The 19,463-nt window shown below is 34.2% G+C and overlaps 1 long non-coding RNA gene across 3 annotated transcripts in view; it reads left to right on the top strand.

The window, feature by feature from the left end:
- The window catches only part of LOC118186413 (uncharacterized), a 110,782-nt gene that overhangs the window by 81,860 nt on the left and 9,459 nt on the right, over positions 1 to 19,463 (top strand). The window contains exon 1 of one of the 3 annotated variants that reach the window (XR_015043525.1): positions 11,634 to 11,949. The exons of the other annotated variants lie outside the window; for them this stretch is intronic. This is a non-coding gene — a long non-coding RNA (uncharacterized LOC118186413). Of the gene's footprint in view, positions 1 to 11,633; positions 11,950 to 19,463 lie in introns of those variants that run through there. 3 annotated transcript variants of the gene reach the window in all.

Here is a 19,463-nt window from a genome sequence, read left to right as displayed (position 1 = left end):
CTAACTGCCATACCTGTCCATCGTACACCATACCAACGCCATACCATATCCTGTGCCATACCAACGGTTCCAGTCCTGGAGAAGGCCATAGGAGGCGATGGTGGCTTAGGTAGCTCCATTATAAAGTGACCACAGCTTCTGGCTTATAAGTGGTCAATGCCTACAATGGCTAGTGCCCGCTATTGGGGGGGGGGAGAGGAAGATCATCATCGAAACCTCATTTCTTCTCTGCTTCTATCGCTTGCAAGCTTACTGTCCGTTACTTTTCTTCCCACTAAAAATATCCTGATTTTATCCAAAACCTTCAAAGCATGTTTGCATGTGTGCGCAATACAAGAGTCGTTTACTTTGTAAATTCAACTACTTTCACTCATTCCTACTTGTAAAGCCCAAGATAATTCTCTCGAACAGGAATATCACTCAGTTACATTCTTCAGTCTATTTTCAAGTCGGAAACTAATTAAAATACTCGGTCTAGAAAGCCTTGAGTTAATTTTAACCTAATTCCTACGCTCAAAATCTCACAGAAACCGTTTGCAGAGCAACTTTATTTGAACAGTAAAATTTATTATGTTAGCTTCGAAGTAACACCATTTGAAAGACTCATAATTATTCTGATATTCTTAGAAGCATCTTTTTTTTAACCTCTCATAAATTTATCTTCATAGCATTTCAGACAGCTTGAATAATTTCATAATGTTGACTCCATAGAAGCATCTTGGTGAGGGAGAACAACCGAATCAAAGGTTGAAAAATATAAAAAATAACGTAGTTGTGGCATAGCATTGATCGAAGGATTATCCCGAAGATTTACCTTGTGGAAGGAGGGCTTCTGCCCTATCCAGATACTCAAGTATCAAATTCTTTCAGAGCAAATGCCCGACGATTGGGGAAAAAAAGGCTGTATAAACTTAGTTTTGATCTGAACTTAAATTTAGTTTGATTTTGTTTTGTTTATTTAATTACGGCAAAGCCCTCGAGGGCTGCCTACCTAACGGGAGAGATGCCTTCGTGGAGGACTTTCTAAAAGAAACCGGCTCGTATACATACTATACATTTACTCTGATCGGAACATGGATATTAGTTTTGCTATAGCTTTAGAATGTAAATTTAATTTTGATCAAAACTATGCTCACTTGCAAATATACAAATTTTCATTTTAAGAATTTAGTCTGGAAATTAAGAAATATCCAGCTTCCTACGTTCTCACGGTAAGGCTTCAAAGAAAGAAGACGCTGAGAAGTGATACTAATATGAAGATATTAATAATGTCTTCTACTTTAGAATAGGAACTTCAAGATCAGTTGTTTCACTTCTGGCTTACCTCGTAACTGGGGTAACGACAGCTTGGAAGATGGACCAATCCCCTTAATTCCCCCCTCCACTGTATTTCCGTTTAGCGAGTTTCCTATCGTGAAACGTGCACAAATTAATTCTAACTTGAAATAGTGTAAAAAGAGGTGCAGAAGGTAAGTGCTAGTGCTGTAAAATATCTCTATTAAGAAAATCGCTTTATATTTTAAAAATATGTAGTTCGTTTAATGGAAAATCTAGCAGCAATTAAATAAATATATTTTAAATATTAACGTGTGTACCATATTTCCTCGCGTATTCCTTCCCCATTTTTAACTCATATTATCGTCCGAAAATCGAGAAGAGAAACTATGCAAGCGATTTAATTTTCGAAGAACGCGCTTAAAATATGAACATAACAAATGAAAAATAGTCGTGAACAAGCTAATGGCTTTTAAAGAAATAATATTATCACAATATTATTTCTTTAAAAGAAACCTGCATTGCAATAAAAATACATAGCAGTATTAAAATTACAATATCGTACTGATATTGAACCGTGTAAGGCCTCAGGGACATCTCACATGAAGGACTTTTGATCGCACTCCGCAAGAGAGACGTCGAAGGAACGAAGGAAAAGGCGGGTGAACAAAAGACCCGGGCTTCGAAAGAACGAAAACATTAACAGTAGATCAGGCTAAAATGAGGTAGAATGTAAACAACAGATGTATAAGATGAAATCAGATGTTTGGAAAATTTCTAATCTGTGAGAAACCTGCCACATCGGGGTAGCTTAGCGGAGAATCTGCACAAAATTCGTTTCAAAAATAAATGTAAGGGAAAATAAGATGGATACAAATGTTAATACAAAAATGCAAATGCAAATTGAATACACGAAGTAAAAAATAAACATAACCGAGAAAATACAACTTACCAATGAACTAGCGCTCAGAAGGTAAAATTGTGTTTAGTAGAGGAAGGGGGAAAATAAAAAATATCATAAACCTAGCATTAAAAACGCAGGGGAAAATATGCGAGGAAATTCGGTATTCCAATAAAACATTTCAAGGGGTGTCGTCATAGGTCAAAGTTCTTCCAGGTCAAATTTTCATTTCCTTTCCCATACTTACAATCCCTCCGTTTTTTTCTTTTAATATATAGAGTCATTGCTTTGGGAGCACTAATGAAAACAATAAGGTGTTTCTTAACCTTCCGACTTTTTTTTTTTTTTTTCTTGATTTTTAACTTCTGTCATTCTTCTTTCACTATGCATGAAGAATGACAGTCACGATATGCAAACGAAATTTAACTGTACGCAGAACCCGGAAGAGAAAGTGCTCTGCCTCCGGAAGCATTCATCAAGCGGCAGGGGTGTGTTGCCGCCAATTAAACGCCTTGCTGAGCCTCAACTACTAAAAGCAAATAATTGCACAGCAGGTTGACCACTCCTGCAGTGTTTTCTGGCTTTAGAAATTCCTTTTCTCTTTCACTTCCATACCGTTTATGCTTTTGTATTTGTTGTAATTTGTCTGAAACAAATCTGGTTAAATTCAAAAAAGACAGTATCGTCTGAATACGAAATAATAACTTCATTTATATGTTGAAGGAAATACAAGGATTCGGTCTAGACGCATTCTGACTGCTGATGATATACATGACCATTTTCTTTTTACTTGGAAGTAGCAAATGCGGGAAGTCGCATTTAAATGGATTTCGATAATTTTTTTTCACAAATTCGACCTTAGTTTAACATTTTTACTTGTTTCATTATGAAACGTAGTTGTTTGATATGATACCATCTTTCGTTTATTTCCTTAAAATACAAAACATTGTCAAAAGTAGTCAATACCAAAATGAACAATAAATAAAAAGTTAATTAATTTTCAAACTTGATCGAAATAAATAATTTACTTGATTTACTTTTAGTATAATAACCATTATACACTGATAAACGCTACTTATGACATTGGACATATTTTTTATTATTACAAAATCCACAGTTATCATCTGTTTATAATGTAAAGTAAATGTATTTTGAATAATTAGACATGTAATTGAAATAATAAATTAGTAACAAATGTGTTTGTTTATCTTAAATCTCTCAGTATCTGTTAAACATTAAGCAATTACCCACTGATTAAGTTTGAAAGGTAAATTAACGATGTGATATTTTGCCGATTGGTATTAAGCTGCGAATCGGCTGTTTGTGAAGCTTCGCGTGGTCCAATATTTCCAATATTGGCATCACCAGCCAAGTCATGCGGATGATAAATGCATGGTAGCCTAAAACACGATCCGAAGATTCTGGAGACTTTTTTTGACAACCGCTTCAGACCCCAAAAGTGCTTCCAGAAGAACTATCAATTACATTATTAAAACTTAATTAATTTTTATAGTTAAGTTTTATTTTTAAATCTTAAGTTTATTATACGGATAAGCAATGTACTGTCGTATTTTATAAGATAATATATAATATATATTATATTATTATATATAATATATAATAATATATATTTTATAGGATAAGCAATATATTGTCATATATAAAAACTGGTATGCAGCAGTGACTGGCAACAAACTTTTGTAAGAAATTTGTAAGAAATTTTCTCCTCCCTTACCTCCCTTCGTGGTGTAATTGCAAGCATGTCCGACTAGCAGTCGGATGGTCCGGAGTCAGAATCACGGCAAGAGCACTGTGATAATGATTTTTCATGTTTGCTGTATTGAAATAAGTTTAATGAGTCAAAATAATTTTTTCCAGGCCATGTGAATTAACAATAAAGTGAGGCAAAAGTAGTGGAAGCCTATTTGGTAGCGTAACGTAACATATCATGATATGAAAAAGAGATGATGCATATACCTCACCTCAAAAATCTAGTAGTTATTCCACCTCAAGCCTTTTTTTTTAACTAATTTTTATCGTCCAAAAATCGAGACAGGAAAATTATTCGAATAATTTAATTTCCGAAGGATGGGGTTACAGTAACGAATGAAAAATAAGTACCCTGACTCTCACTCACTCTTTTGTTGTCCCTTGCTACTCTCTAGGCCTCATATCTTTTAACCCTTTGCGGCACAGTGTGACCGGTTTGGACACACCTAAAAATTTCCTTCTGTATGCACAGAAAAATTGAATGAAAAATGATTTATAGGTTATTATAGGTTGTTATTATAGGTTACTCTGAATCTTCTTTATTTATAGTAGATAGCAGCTCAACACAAACCAGTCCATATATTTTAGCCATGTTTAGATTTTTAAGATCCTCATCATTTTTCAAAGAAATCTTCCAGATTTTTTAGGGTATAAAAGGAATTGTTTGAAAAGAAATTTCTATGTTTTACCTTGAAATCTTGCTTAAAATCAAACGGCGGACCCTAGGTGTACCCAGACCGGGCTCACCGATAATCTAGGACAACTGGAGAGTCTGTATTCTTTGTTTCTCCGCATCTCATCGGCCAGTTCATTGACAACAATGCTCGTTTTAGCACTCTTGTCGAAGCTCTATTCAATCAGTGTGCCCACTTTGGACAGACCCACAGAATTAAACGATAACTGCTATCTTCACAAAATTTTACTTGTGTACTCCTCTAGGCCTAATTAGACTACCTAATTTTTTTTTTACTCAAAACTCCAACTTTAAAAGGTAGCGTGCAGGAAAGGGTTAATGCTGTTGGAACTGCTGTCTGTGTTGTCTGCTACCGCTTGCACTTCGTAGCCATCGTTTTCGTCACCGTTCAGTTTGTTTTCCCACGTGCAGGATCTTCAGAACCATCAGGAGCTTTAGATATAACCGTTTTCTTGAAGCTCTTCACAATTATTACTTAATCAATCCCAGCCCATGCACCTAAATTTCATGAGCAAATGAATTAGAAGGATCAAAAACATGACGAACGAATTCATTTTAAAATTTAGGGAAGCTCCGTTTTCTGAACATCTTGAAAAGCTGAAAATATCGTGAATAATCAACAAAATTTCAAAACCTTGTATTAAAATGCGAAGTGTAAAATTACGAGAAGCGGAAAAAAAACTTAGTAAATACACTACACTGGTGTGCAAAAATTAAGGACGAAGTCGAAAAATTAGCATATCAGCTGAACGAAGAGGCAGAGCGGACAGAAAGACCAATCAGGAGATTAAGTAAGGTGATGTACGGTAGCACATGCGCAGAAATGCAGGTAGACGTAATGGGGGAGTGTCTGAGTAGTATAAAGCATGTTGTCAGTGTAAGATCAGTATTTCTGGCAAAGAGATTGCACGCCGTATAGCAGTTAAAATCACACTGAGTTGCTGCCTCAGCGAGAAATGGCGAATAATCAATCTGTTAGACGACATCTGGATGCTTTTACTCGAGGTCGAATCATTGGGAAGTTGGAGGAAGGCCGCAGTGTGACAAGTGTGGCTGCAGAGTTCGGAATTGCTCACAGCATCGTTTCACGACTTTGGAGACAATTTCAAACTACAGGAACAGCTATCCGGGGGTTCAGTAGTGGTCGTCCACGAGGAACCACACCCGCAGATGACCGGTATATTGCCTTACAGGCCAGAAGAAACAGGCGGTAGACAGCGCTAGACACACGACACAGGCGACTGGACGACCGATATCGCGTTTTACCGTGGCCAGAAGACTGCACGGTGGTGGTCTGTTTGCACGACGCCCTGTACGGTGTGTACCTCTAACGCCTGCCCATCGGAGAAGGCGTTCTTTGTGGTGCCGAGAACACCGGAATTGGAGAGACGATGAATGGGGACGAGTACTCTTTACAGATGAGAGCAGATTCAGTCTGAGTAGCAATTCTCATCGCATACTCATCTGGAGAGAGCGGGGAAGCCGCAATCATCCCTCGAACATCATTGAAAGGGACAGGTATGGAGGTGGCGGTGTTCTCGTTTGGGGAGGCATCATGCTTGGTAGTCGTACAAACCTTCACATCTTCGACGCAGGTTCAGTCAACGGGACCCGTTATTGTAGCGAGATTCTTCTTCCATATGTGCGTCATTTTAGAGGCGCTATGGGTCCGCAGTTCCTTTTCATGGACGACAATGCACCATGTCATCGCACAGTAGCTGCCGAACAGCTCTTAGAGAGTGAGGATATTGAACGTATGGATTGGCCGGCACGATCTCCGGATCTCAATCCCATCGAGCATGTATGGGATTTTCTAGGCAGACGCTTGGCAGCTCGTACCTTACCACCAGTAACGATTCCAGAGCTTCGATTGGCGTTGCAAGACGAATGGGAAGCAATGCCTCAACAACTCACTGACACCCTCATTCTCAGCATGGACAGACGCTTTGAAACCTGCCTAGCAGTCAAGGGAGATCATATCCCCTATTAAAGACCGGATGTTTCTTGCTGGACACCCATCACAGGGATGTTTCGGCCTTCAGTCGCATTGTGCTCCATGCTACTTTTTCAATAAAGCTTCTTTTTATCCCTCTGATTTCTCTTTTAGTAAGTGTTGCTTACATTACTCATGTTCTTACGTATTGGGGATCTTACGGTATTAAATGTGTTGATTTGGAAAGCTTTTGTACAAAGTTATATTGGAAAAACCGTCTCGTCCTTAATTTTTGCACCCCAGTGTATTTCAGAATTTGAAAAATTTACAGATTTTTATTTTCACTGAAACTGTTCGTTGCGTAATCGATTTCTGTTTATTTTCCAAACTTGTTTAAGTAAAATTTAACGCACTTTATTTATAGTTAGATAGGATATCAAGTAAATAAATAAAATAAAAGTTTAAATCTTGAAGAAGTGGGTTTGTTGTTTTTAACTACTCGTATGAACTACGGATTGCTTTAATTTGAAAGGTACACTGCACACACACACACATACACAAAAAAAGAGGGGACAGTTCTATATCTCACGTTCTACTGGGCCAATTGACGAAATTCAACTTGCGTTTTTCATATCTCGAAAGCGCGACATAGGATATGTATTAGATTTGTATATAGCATTATTCTAATATAGGTATTTTGACACAAAAACGGACATTTTCTGAAATGAAATGCCAATTTTTTCCATATTTCGATTCTACGACTCAAATTATACAAAACTTAAATTTCGTAAAACTCGCACGAGTAGTTTTTAAAAAATTAGCTCTCGAAATTTTAGCTCCTCAATATTAATTGAGTTTGGTATATAATTACTAATCTCTCTTTTTTTATTCAACTTATTTAATTCTTCCTTTCACATTTCGAAATTTAGGTTCATTCCAAATAAAATTCATCCATTTTTTATGATTTATTTTTAAAATTTGTATTCTTAAATAATTTTTATAAATTTTTCGGAAAACATTTTGAATTATAATCTATAAAAGTTTTACCATCATCTTAAAGTAGATGTATTTCTAAGCATACCTGCAAATAATTGGAGTTTTTTATTCAAAATTTCCGAAGATATAAGTAAATTTATATATTAGCGTGTTTTGAAATTTGGCATATTTGCTGAAAGCGATAAAACATGAAACGTGATTTAGGCACTTTGTTAAAATTATTTGAAAATAAGAACGATGTGACTTTTTTCCCGCTCATGCGCAATGTAAAAACGTAGGAATGAGGTGCCCTTTTTTTCTAGTCCAGCCTAATGGAAGGTAAAGGAAAATTCCCTTCCATTATGTCGTACCGAAAAATTCCATATATTAAGAAGTTCGCCAAGTTACAATTCTTGGTAAAAACTGAAAAAGAATACGCCAAAATAAATTTTTAAATTTCTCCATAAATTTCTTACCAAAAATTACAAAATTTATTATCTAGACATAGATTTTAAATCAAAATAATATTTGAGTCGTAGAATCGACATATGGAAAAAGATTGATATGTTATTTCAGAAAAAGTCCGATTTTGTGTCAAAATACTTATGTTAGAATAATGTTATATATAAATCTAATATATATCCTTAGTCGTGCTTTCGAGACATGAAAAACGCAGTTTGAATTTGGTCAATCGGCCCAGTAGAACGGGAGATATATTGGGTCAGTCCATAAATTCGTGCGCATTTTTTGGTAAATTTTTAAATAATATAAAAAAACACAGTTGAACACCTTAATCAATTATATATTTTGCTCCATTATCTACAATGTCTCGCCATCTAACAGGCAGCCTTTTTATGCCATTGTTGTAGAAAGACTTCGGTTTTGATGCAAAATCTTGAAAGTTCATTGTGTATATCCTGTTTAGAATTAAAAGGTTTTCACAGTAAAAAATTTTGGCAGTAAAAAGGCACGAAATAAGTGAAAATCACTTGGGGCAACATCTGGGGAGTAAGCAGGATGTGGCAAAAGCTCCCAATTAAATTCACTCATTTCTTGCAGCGTTGTTCGAGCCGTATGCGGTCTAGCGTTATCACGATGAAACAACACTTTCTTGATATTCACCAATCGTGGGCGTTTTTTGATCAATTCTGAGTTTAAATGGCAAAATTGTTCACTGTAAACTTCTGAATTAATCGTTTGATTTGATTCTAACAGTTCAAAACGTTCTGAGCGGGGTTCATCATGAATGCCGCTTTTTCCAACTTTAAAATTTTTAACCCATTTCTGGGCTGTCCTTGCACTAATAGTGTGTTCACCATGTACACTTTAAATTTTTATCGTTGCAAACCTGGCAGATTCACCACACGAAAATAAAAAAATGTAGCGCAGCACGTTTGTACTGATTATCTATATTCATCTTCTGTGAGTACTAAAATATCGATAAATTTACGAAAGTTGGTGATGAACTGAATAATATGTTAGTTAAACGTTGACAAGTTTCAACAGGTTCAAAATTATATTGTTTCAGTAAATGCGTCATAGTGAATTCCACGCATACTCTTAATCCTCACGAACTTATAGACTGACCCTAGAACTGTTCCCCCCCTTTTTTTTTGTGCGCAATGTATATAAAAGGCCTTACGTTTTTCTGATTTTCTTTCTTTGTGACTAACTGCATGCGAAGTTGAGTGGAAATGAAAAAAAAAAAAAAAAAATTGTTTCGAGCAGTAGCAACACTTCCTAAGGCAATGGACGGATGGCAGCATAACATAACGTAAGAAAGTTTTAAAAAAAATGGAAACGCCTTGTTAAGTAGGTTTCCGTTGTCCAACCGGAATAGTGGTTAGCGATGCTGACTGCCATACCGAAGGACCCGGGTTCCAAATCCCGAAGATGGCATGGATGTTTGTAAATCTAGAGTGTCTAGAGGGGCACTCTAAATATGCGGCGAGCCGAAAGTCCTATCGAGAGGTAGGTCATAGAGGAAGAGGGATGGGAGAACCATCCGACCCGTCCCCCTCAGGGATGCTCTAAATCAAAATTGGGGGCGGTACTGAGCAAAGTTATACTGTCAGCAGTATGGTGCTTAAGGCTCTTGCCAACGACAAGCGCGATCATGCGCTCCTTGCCACGATGAATTTCGTGGGCTTGTTTTGATATTACTGTCAGATAAGCGAGATAAGTCACAACAACAGCAACACTAGCAACAGCAACAGCAACACTAGCAACAGCAACAACAGCAACACTAGCAACAGCAACAACAGCAACACTAGCAACAGCAACAGCAACACTAGCAACAGCAACACTAGCAACAGCAACAACAGCAGGTCTGTTCCCAACCTCCTAAGTATTTTTCTTTTTTCCCCCCCTCATTTTGAAAAACATTTATCTGCTTCTCTCAAATGCTTTATTGCTTTATTTTATTTGAGGGAAAAAAAACCCTAAAATAAGAACGTAACAAATGGACTTTTGGTGGCATGCAAAACAAAGTGATCAAAACACTCTGCAGACACTGAGTCGTTATACTTCATTAACACCCCTCCTTCCAGTATAGCTTTACAGATAATTAAATACATTTTCCAATTCTTTGTTGCTTAAGTAAAAGCTCTTCTGTATTTATACTTAAAAAATAATTTGCTGTCGGCCCATTACTTTCGAGAAAGACAAAACTGTTAAACAAAGAGCATTCGGAAAAGAAGTTCATAAATGAAACCTAAATGCCAATAAACAGGCAAAGATGAAGTGTCACTCGCCTAACTGATTCATTTTTAAGATAATTAATTATCTTACCATGGAGCTCATTAATCTATGATAAGTAAAGGATTGGAGCATACAACTAGATGAAAAGTCAAGATCATTTAGTTATGCAATAATGCATGTGCAACTGAGTGTTTAAAGACGAAATATGGTATTTTCCTCCTTTCCTTTCTTGTTTCTTTTTTTTTTTTTTTTTTAACTCATTTTATCTTCTGAAAATCCAGAGGGAGAATCATGTGAATAGTTTAATTTCCGATGGATGCGGTAACAGTAAGAAGATAACAAAGAAAAGTAGTTATGCATAAAACTACTGGTAACTATCACAATATTATTTCTTTAAGAGAAACCTACATTCCAATAAGTAAGTTAGTAATTTTAGCATTACAATTATCTAATAAGATATCTTCATTTTTACTTCAACTTGAATCGCGCTCGCTTTTATTGTTCTCTCTGATACATTTTAGGCCTTAAATCATCCATAAATAATAAGAGAAGATGAATGGGCAGCCGACTCGTGGAATCGTAGGCTGAATGTAAATCCGTGTTTCCATCTCGTTGACAGACTATTTCAAGGGTTATAAAGGTTCGACATGACCTTCGCAGATAGTTTGCAAGAGTTTGTCTTTGTTAGTGAGACGAAAAGAATCCCTACGTGGGCGAATTTATTTTAAAATTTAGGGAAGCTTGTTCTCCGAGCCCACTGAGGAAGAGGAAAATCATGCGAATAGTTTTCAAATTTTCAGAACCTGGCGCTAAAACGCTAGAGGGGAGATAGGAAGGAAATACGGTAATACTATATGAGTGATAAATTTCAGACGCATAATCTAATACAATTTATGCATCTTATAAAATAATTAATTCTCGATGGATTAAAAGTCGAAACTTCGTTAAATAACTTATTGGATTTGGTAAATTTAGCAAAATTAGATTCCGGGCAGAACGTTTCCGAGCTGGATTTGTAATTTATTCATCCACAATAACGTATTCAAAAGACTGACTGATATACAATAAAGTACTGAGAAGGTTTTGGCCTCTAGAAATGACGTCGGCTTGGAGGACATTACATTTTAAAGAAAACTAGTTCGTAGTTGAATTACATGGAAAGGAGGAGATACTTAAAATCTATATCATCAGCTCGCGTTCAGTCATCCCACCGTGGAAGAACATATCCTGAAATAGTACATTGATTCCCCCCAACATTAACGTCATCATTTTCGTAATCATAATCATAAAGTCCACTTATCATTATTCGTATCTTATTTTCTGTAGATAAACATAAAGCTTCTCTATAATATCATGTACGTCCTTGCGATTCTACTGGTCAGCAAATCCCTTTCCATCAACTGGTAGAGTTCAATTCAGTTCCAGACGAAAGCACAGATGGCTTTTCAAGATTAATTGTTTCGAAATATTTAATAACTCTATAGTGCCACCAGAACTAAACTAAGGTGGCCGCTAATCCGTATCCGTATACTTGGAACAATTTAGTACTCTTATCGGGGATTACTTCATAACGGTACCGTACCCTACTGTAAGTAGGCCCGCTGTTTAAAAAGATGGAAATCTTCATAACGGTGCCACAGCATAAGGTGGCAGTTCACGCAAACTAAAGATCAGTTTCTCGCTATTTGTTTTGTTTTATAGGTATGTATATTTATTAAAACTACTAATTAATGGTCGACAGTTATTCATATTTATTTATTAATCAAACATTATAACATAACTTTCCTCTGAATTCATTCTTTCTGTTTCTCAGAGGGCAACTTTTTTCAGACAATTTCTAAAAAGCTGTAAGGTTTTTTTTAAAAAAAAATTCCTTTATATTGGCAAATCTGTATTATCATTTCTCCCTTTCCATTTTCCCGTTAGAATGCCAATTTTAGTTTGTGTATTTAGTTGAGGGTTTGGGATTGCTTAGACAGAGCGTGTTGCCTGCTGAAGGCCACATTACTAGTTTTCTATTCTAAGATCCTGTCATCGGCGTTGCTTTATTCTTGTCGATAGGGCTTTTCATGATAGTGTTAGCTTAACATCCAACTTTCGAGGTTAATTTACTCTGCGTAGCCTTTGGCTATTTGATACTTAGCGTAAAATTATTTTTTGATTTTCGCCATAAATGCGAATTACCAGGTGTGCCTTCTCTACAGCTTGTTGCCTTTAAAGTAAAAGGATCTTTTACACCCTTTCCTAGGTCTCTGTAATACTTCTCAATACATAGCGACAAGACGCTTAAGTTTTACTTAAGTTTGTCACAAGTTACGTAAGTTAAAAAATTTGGAAAACACTATAAAAAAGATAATATCAAATGGAATAGGATTTCGGTACGTAAGTTTACTAAAAGCAAAACTTTTTTCATATTGGAAATCGACATTTTGCACTGATAGCCGAAAAAAACCGAAAGAGGATATTTAAACCATTAGATAAAACGCATGAAAATATGAATATTTGGTAGAATATTGAAGATTTACCATAATGCATTTTTATTAAACTTACGGTCTATATTCATTCCAAATCCCGCCGCCCCTCCCCCCAAAGCCGAGAAAAAATATTAGTTGAAAGGAAGCGGAGGAAAAAAGGCTATTTTTTACCTCTTATGTGTGTAGCAGTTTGTCATTTCGGTGAAAATAAAGGATTAAGTTAAGGTTAAAGTAAAGGATTAAAAGCATTCGTCACCCCCCCTGCTACATGCTTTTTTGGTGTAGTGGAGAGCAAATGAAATTAACTATTGAGCCGTCTCGGTTTCGATCGTAAATTTGTTTAAAGCATTTAGTTTTTTGATAAACTGTACATGTCTTTAAAGTACTTAATTTTTCGATAAATCGTAAATTTATTTAAAGCATTTAGTTTTTCGACAGATCGTAAATGTATTCAAAGCATTTAATTTTTCGCTAAATTGTAAATGTATTTTAAAGCATTTAATTTTTCGATAAATCGTAAATGTATTTAATGCGTTTAATTATTCGATAAATCGTAAATTTATTTAAAACATTTAGTTTTTCAACAAATCGTAAATGTATTTAAAGTATTTAATTTTCCCCTAAATTGTAAATATGTTTTAAAGAGTTTAATTCTTCAATAAATCATAAATGTATTTAATGCGTTTAATTATTCGATTAAATGTCAAGTTTTAAAACATTTTACACTACTGTGTGTCGAGAATCAGGCCTGGGAAACCATATTAGATATAGCTATTCTACTAATATTTAAAAATAGTAAAAAAATAGTTTAATTTAAGATAATAGCACTTAAAAACATGTTTAAATGGGGGGGATTCTTGCTTTAATTAATTACTTGTTTTAAGAAATCACACCTCGGCTGCATTTCATAAAAAAGGGCCCTTACTTATGCTCTGATTGATAAGTAGAACTCTGTGTCTTTATCAAGAGGAAAAGAAGGGACAGAGAATTCTTTTTTCGTTTATTTCACACCTTCTTGGAGTCGATCCGCCTGTGTCTGTAACTGTAACTGGTCAACTGCGGTCATAAATCCTTCAACAAGTGGCCGGCTAACCATCAGATATAAAGTTGAGATAACTGACCTGCAGATAGGACAATGGCAAACACTTCAATAGACTTTGCTTTTATTAGAAATCAAAATTTTATCAACCATGTCTCTACGAATCTCGTCAGCGATTAAAGGGATTATATAAATATTACCAAACCGAAAGATTTAAGGAAGATTACAAAAAGACACTCACACAAGAAAAAAAATAACTAAAAAAATGGCAACAAATTTTTTATTGGACATAAAGCGATTTTTGTGCGCCTTCATACCAATAGAAATACTTCAAGATATTCAGGTGATTTACACTCAGAAAAGTAACGATAAGTAGCGTAAGTTTTATTTCAGTTGAAAGCGCATCACTTAAAATATAGGTTCCAAGAAACGATACAAAAGCGTTGGATTTAATATGCCCCAAAATAATCTTTAATTTTTAGAAAACGGTAACTATTTTTACATACTTACCACAGGTAAATGTTCCGATTTAAGAATTTTGTGTTTGATTTCACTGACATCATTGCCATTTATCACTATCATTTCATTGCAGCATGGAGCACTACGCAAAGAAACAAGTTTTGCCTGTGAAAACTCATTACAAGAATGAAGAATGTTATGTACACAATGTTAGACAGCTTGGTAGAATCTCTGGATGTTGCAGCATGCAGCACTACGCAAAGCGATAGCAAGTTTTGAGTGTGAAAACTCATTACAAGAATCAAGAATGTTATGTACAGAATGTTTGACAGTTCGCTGCAATTTTCGGATTTGAAAATGCATCCAGTGCAGGCGCTAGGAATTTCACCATCCAGAATAATCTCTCTGGGTCTTAAATTCCACCGATGAATTCTAAAATTTTTACATCCTAAAGTTTTGCTGCTTGGTGTTTCTCTAGATTCTAAAATTTTTGCCGCTCGTAAATCCTGCTGCCTATTGCCTCCTTCAAATTCTAAAAATTTTGCTATTCTTAAATTTTATTTACTCGATGTATCTCTAAATTCTAAACATTTTGCCGCCTCTAAATTTTGCTGCCCAGTGCCTCTCTTAAATTTGAAATTTTTGCCATTCTTAAATTTGTTGCTTGTTTCTTCTTTAAATTCTAAACACTTTGCCATTTTTATATTTTGTTCCTCTCTGCTTCTTTAAATTCTAAAAATTTTCCAGCGTCTAAATTCCATTGTCCATTCACTCCCCTAAATCCTAAAAATTTTTCAATCCCTAACTTTTGTTGCTCGGTTTGTTTTCTCTAACCTCAAATGTTGTAAATGTAAATGTAACTCAAATGTAACTCTCATGTTGCCGCCACTAAATTCTGCGGCCCGGCCTGGCGCCGGTCCTGAGTATATCTAATGAAACAACAGTTCCCAGATTATTAACAAATCTGATTGACACAGGTTGACAACAAACATAAAATTTCGCCACTTTCAATCTAGCCGGTCTGTTAGAAACGTCGCTATAGTGCGTTGTTATTGACAGTGTTATTAAAACTATTTTACTGAAAGTCCTCCAAACTCGGAACTACTGGAAAATTGTGGAAAGACTACCAATGAAAGAATTTAAAGAATAAATTCAACGTGTCATCAATCACGCCTTAATAGGCGGATACGTGAAAAGTGATTGGAAAAGTGTTTCTTGAAAGAATGCGGTATTGAAGAACAAGTCGAACAAGTCGATGATATAATCAAGACTGCTAAGACTTTTATTACTAGTTAATGAAGATTTTTCAAGAATTTTATTGGCTCTGTTATGGTATATATTTTTAAGAATACAACTCTTCATCAATTTTATCGTTTCCAGTATACACCAAGGTGCCTTGCACTGTTGTCGAAGAACAATATTTTGTGCTATCTCTAACTGCTTTCGATTAGTGGCGCCTAGTTCACTCAGGCAGGGCAGACGTAATAAAAATCGGAACGCAAGATAGCTTTGTAAATGAATAGTGTTTGTTGTTGTGTACAGAGAGAGTGATCTTTCGAGTAATTGGTGGTAAGAGCCTAGTTTTACACGTTCGAAACTTCTGAATAATCGATGTAATGTGTGCAGTCCGTGTGAGTGCATTAGTGAGGATCACCTCGAGATACGAAACTTGCTACTCCAGAGGATTGTATTTCTACAAAGCTTGTAAATTCTAGTTTATCTTTGTCTCCCTGAGATTGCCAATGATTTTTCAACATTTATTTGCATTTTCCACTTGATTAGCCAAACCTCAAGAGAGTAAATATGATTTTGCAAATGTTGTGTGACTCACCTCAGAAATGCATTTTGTGCAAGGATGTCTGAATCATCTAATGTTATCCTTATATCACATTACTAGCAGTGCTTGGTATCCATGGAATCTCGTTCACATAAATGCTAAAAAACGGGCCCCAAGAAAGACCTTTATGGAACATTATCTCGAATGTCATGTTGTGTGGAATGTGCTTTAGAAATGTAAACGTCCAAGTTTACTTTTTGCCAGATATCTTTACAATTTCCGATGGCAAAATTCTTTTATCTGCATTGTCATATATTTATTATTATTCTTTATATTCGCTATACTATTTCTTTAAACCTGGCGATAACATTTTGTGGCAACATCATTTTATCTGTATTTTCATAATATAATTATTATTATTTTTTATATTTTCTGTAGTATTTTTTTAAAAATGGCGTTAACTTCTTTTATCTATGTTGTCACATTATATTTATAATCATTTTTTTATATTCAGTGTATTAATTCTTTAAAAATGGCGATAACATTTGGTGGGAACATTATTTTGTCTGTGTTGCTATATTATACTTATTATTAGTTTTTATACTTCTTATATTATTTCTTTAAAAATGGAGATAACATTTGGTGGCAATATTTTTTTGTGCCATCACATTATATTTATCATTATTTTTTGTATTCACTATATTATTTCTTTAATTTATACCATTTTGGTGGCAACATCATTTTATTTATGTTGCCATATTATATTTATTATATTAGTCCAAAGGGACTTTGTCTGTGAAGGACTATTATTTACGTTTTGTGATTTTGCGTCGATTCACTATACACGGCGAATCACTTTTCAAACTGTTGCCACAAAGTATTATCGCCCTGTGTTATATTTAAAGAAATTAAATAATGAAAAATCTGCATAAATGTATGTATATTTCTCGCATTGTGATAAAACAACGGTACATAGAGTCATCGAATTTTGAATGACGTAATCCTCCTACAAATATGGGCATCTGGAAGACCAAATTTGAAATTTGAAATTTGTTTTATTATTGATTTCCTATTTTGTAACACTTTAAGAATTTTTGATTAACAAACTCAAGGATTTCAAAGCGAGCAATGGCAACGTTGTACAGAAAAAACATTTTTATCTTCAGCCCGTGAGTTTCTGTATCGGAAATTCTAAAGCTATGCTCATTTAAAAATAATTTTGGGATGTTGCTGTTGAACTGAATTTTATGCTTTAAGTGCGAAGAACGTGATATTTAATAAATAAATGTAACACACAAAATGTTAAAAAAACGCCTCTTTGGACGTAATTTAAAATCTGAAACATTTCAGATTTTCTTTTTTTCTTTTCTTTTTTATAGTCACTGTATCATTTCGGATAGAACGGCGTTAACATTTGGTAGCAACATTCGAAATAAGATACGGGAAAAAAAAATGGAAGGACCAAAACTAAGTGCACTTTCTGGTGCTGAAAAGCAAAAAGAAAAAGCGAAAGGAAAAAAAGAATACATTTGTGATTAAAATATATGGAGAATAAGACAACAATGATTGAGTACAAATGAAAATACATATGTTACCAGCAGGAGCCACAGAATTGCGAACCCATAACATTGATTGTATAAATTGACATCGTTGTATTCTATAACTTGTGCGCATTTATTATCAACAGTTAACAAGTAAGTGATTAATATTTCAAAAGCACCTTAAAATAACTTAACACGTATCTCAGAAATGAGAACATTGGAGTAATAAAAGGCACAAAAAACAGCTAATAAATCAAATTTATCTTAGGATATTACAAACAGGAAATTTATTCACTAGTTCAATTTAGATTATACTCCCAGATCGTGATTTGTTTTTTAAATAATAGAATACGGAAGCAATAATAATACGCCAAATTTATGAAAATAAAATCTGATGTTTTGAAATTATTATTATTATTTTTTTTTCTTGCCTATCACGATAAATCAAATAAGCTTGTTGAAAGTGAGTAGAAATAGCACACTTTGTTAAAAGCATGGAAAGAAAAATGCGCGGTTTATTTTTTAACTGCAAAAAAAGTAGTATAAAGTAATACTTGCAAAGTCATCTCGCAAAATCTGAATATGTAAATGAGTATAATGATTCAAATAATAAACTGACGTATAATAATAGTCATTATCTTTATTTTCATTTTGGCTGCTTTTGCTAGGCCATTGTTTCATGTAATTATACTTTAGTATATTCGTTTCATATATCTATTAGCGGCAACGCAGGCTTTCTATAGAATACCTATTCAGTTTGTAGAATATCTGGCGTTTTTAGGCAAAGTATGAAATGCGAGAATTATTATAAACTTTCCTTAGGCATTGTATATAATACCTAGGTATTTGATAGACTGACAAATGCTATTTATGTAAAGTATGATAAAAAGCTCATAATAAGGTTATTGTTTAAAAGATGTATATACAAAAATACAAACGTTATTTTAAAAAAAATGAAAGTGTGGCATTAAAAATTTTTATTCAAAATATATAAATGAATGTTGACAAAATAAAATTTATACCTTTCTTATTAAAGAAAGCAATGTATGAAATGTAGAAATTATGGAATGAATGTATTAAATGTATGTATTATGTATGGATTGTGTATGAATGCATTAAATGTATGGTTATTCGAAACGAATCGGTGATGTATTTCGTACTGTGACGGTTTGTCATTTGGCATTCTCTAACATAGAAAACATATGAAATATTAGTCAGTTCGTACACTACTGCCTAGATTCGGAATTCTATAAAATCCTAGGTATTCTCTAGAATGCCGACTTTCATACATTGTCAGTCTTCTTAAATTTATAGTAAGATTTTCAATTAAATCAAGTAGAGAAAAGAAACCTGAATAATATTACATTTTATTTATTTAAATTCACTTGAAATACTTACTTAATACGCGAAGAGAAATTTTAAACAGTTTTAAATTCTTTTATAAATTTGTGAGAAAATACTAGATTTGTTCTTTTCTGGTTTTCGAAAGTTTGTTTACAATTCAGTGCAATTTTTTAACATAACGTAAGCGTGAATGATAACAAAAATAAATGATAACAAATATAACTAATCTAAAAAACTACTGAACAAATTAATTCATTAAAAATAAACCAATAAAAATTGTTAAATATAAAATAAATATATAAACTATAATAAGCAAAATGTAATAATTTAATTATATTTTTTGTTGTTTTCCGTCACGTGCGAAAGCTGTTGGCATTTCTCATAATTTTTCATACATATTTTAAGAATCGAAAAACCGATGGCTAGAAATTGTTTTTAAGAATAAAATGTTACAACAAATACCGTATTTGCGCTCGTACGTGTTCTTAATAGATTGATTGCACACGGAATTGATGATAGCTTGATAAAATTTATTTTGACAAAAGAAACACTTCACAATTCTAAAACTTTCCGCAGAAATA

Source organism: Stegodyphus dumicola, chromosome 10, assembly GCF_044657685.1.
Source record: "Stegodyphus dumicola isolate Sdum_Otavi_A_Nest chromosome 10, ASM4465768v1".
Classification (NCBI taxonomy): domain Eukaryota; kingdom Metazoa; phylum Arthropoda; class Arachnida; order Araneae; family Eresidae; genus Stegodyphus; species Stegodyphus dumicola.
Note: the sequence above shows the minus strand (reverse complement) of the source record. Positions and strands in the feature narration are given on the sequence as shown.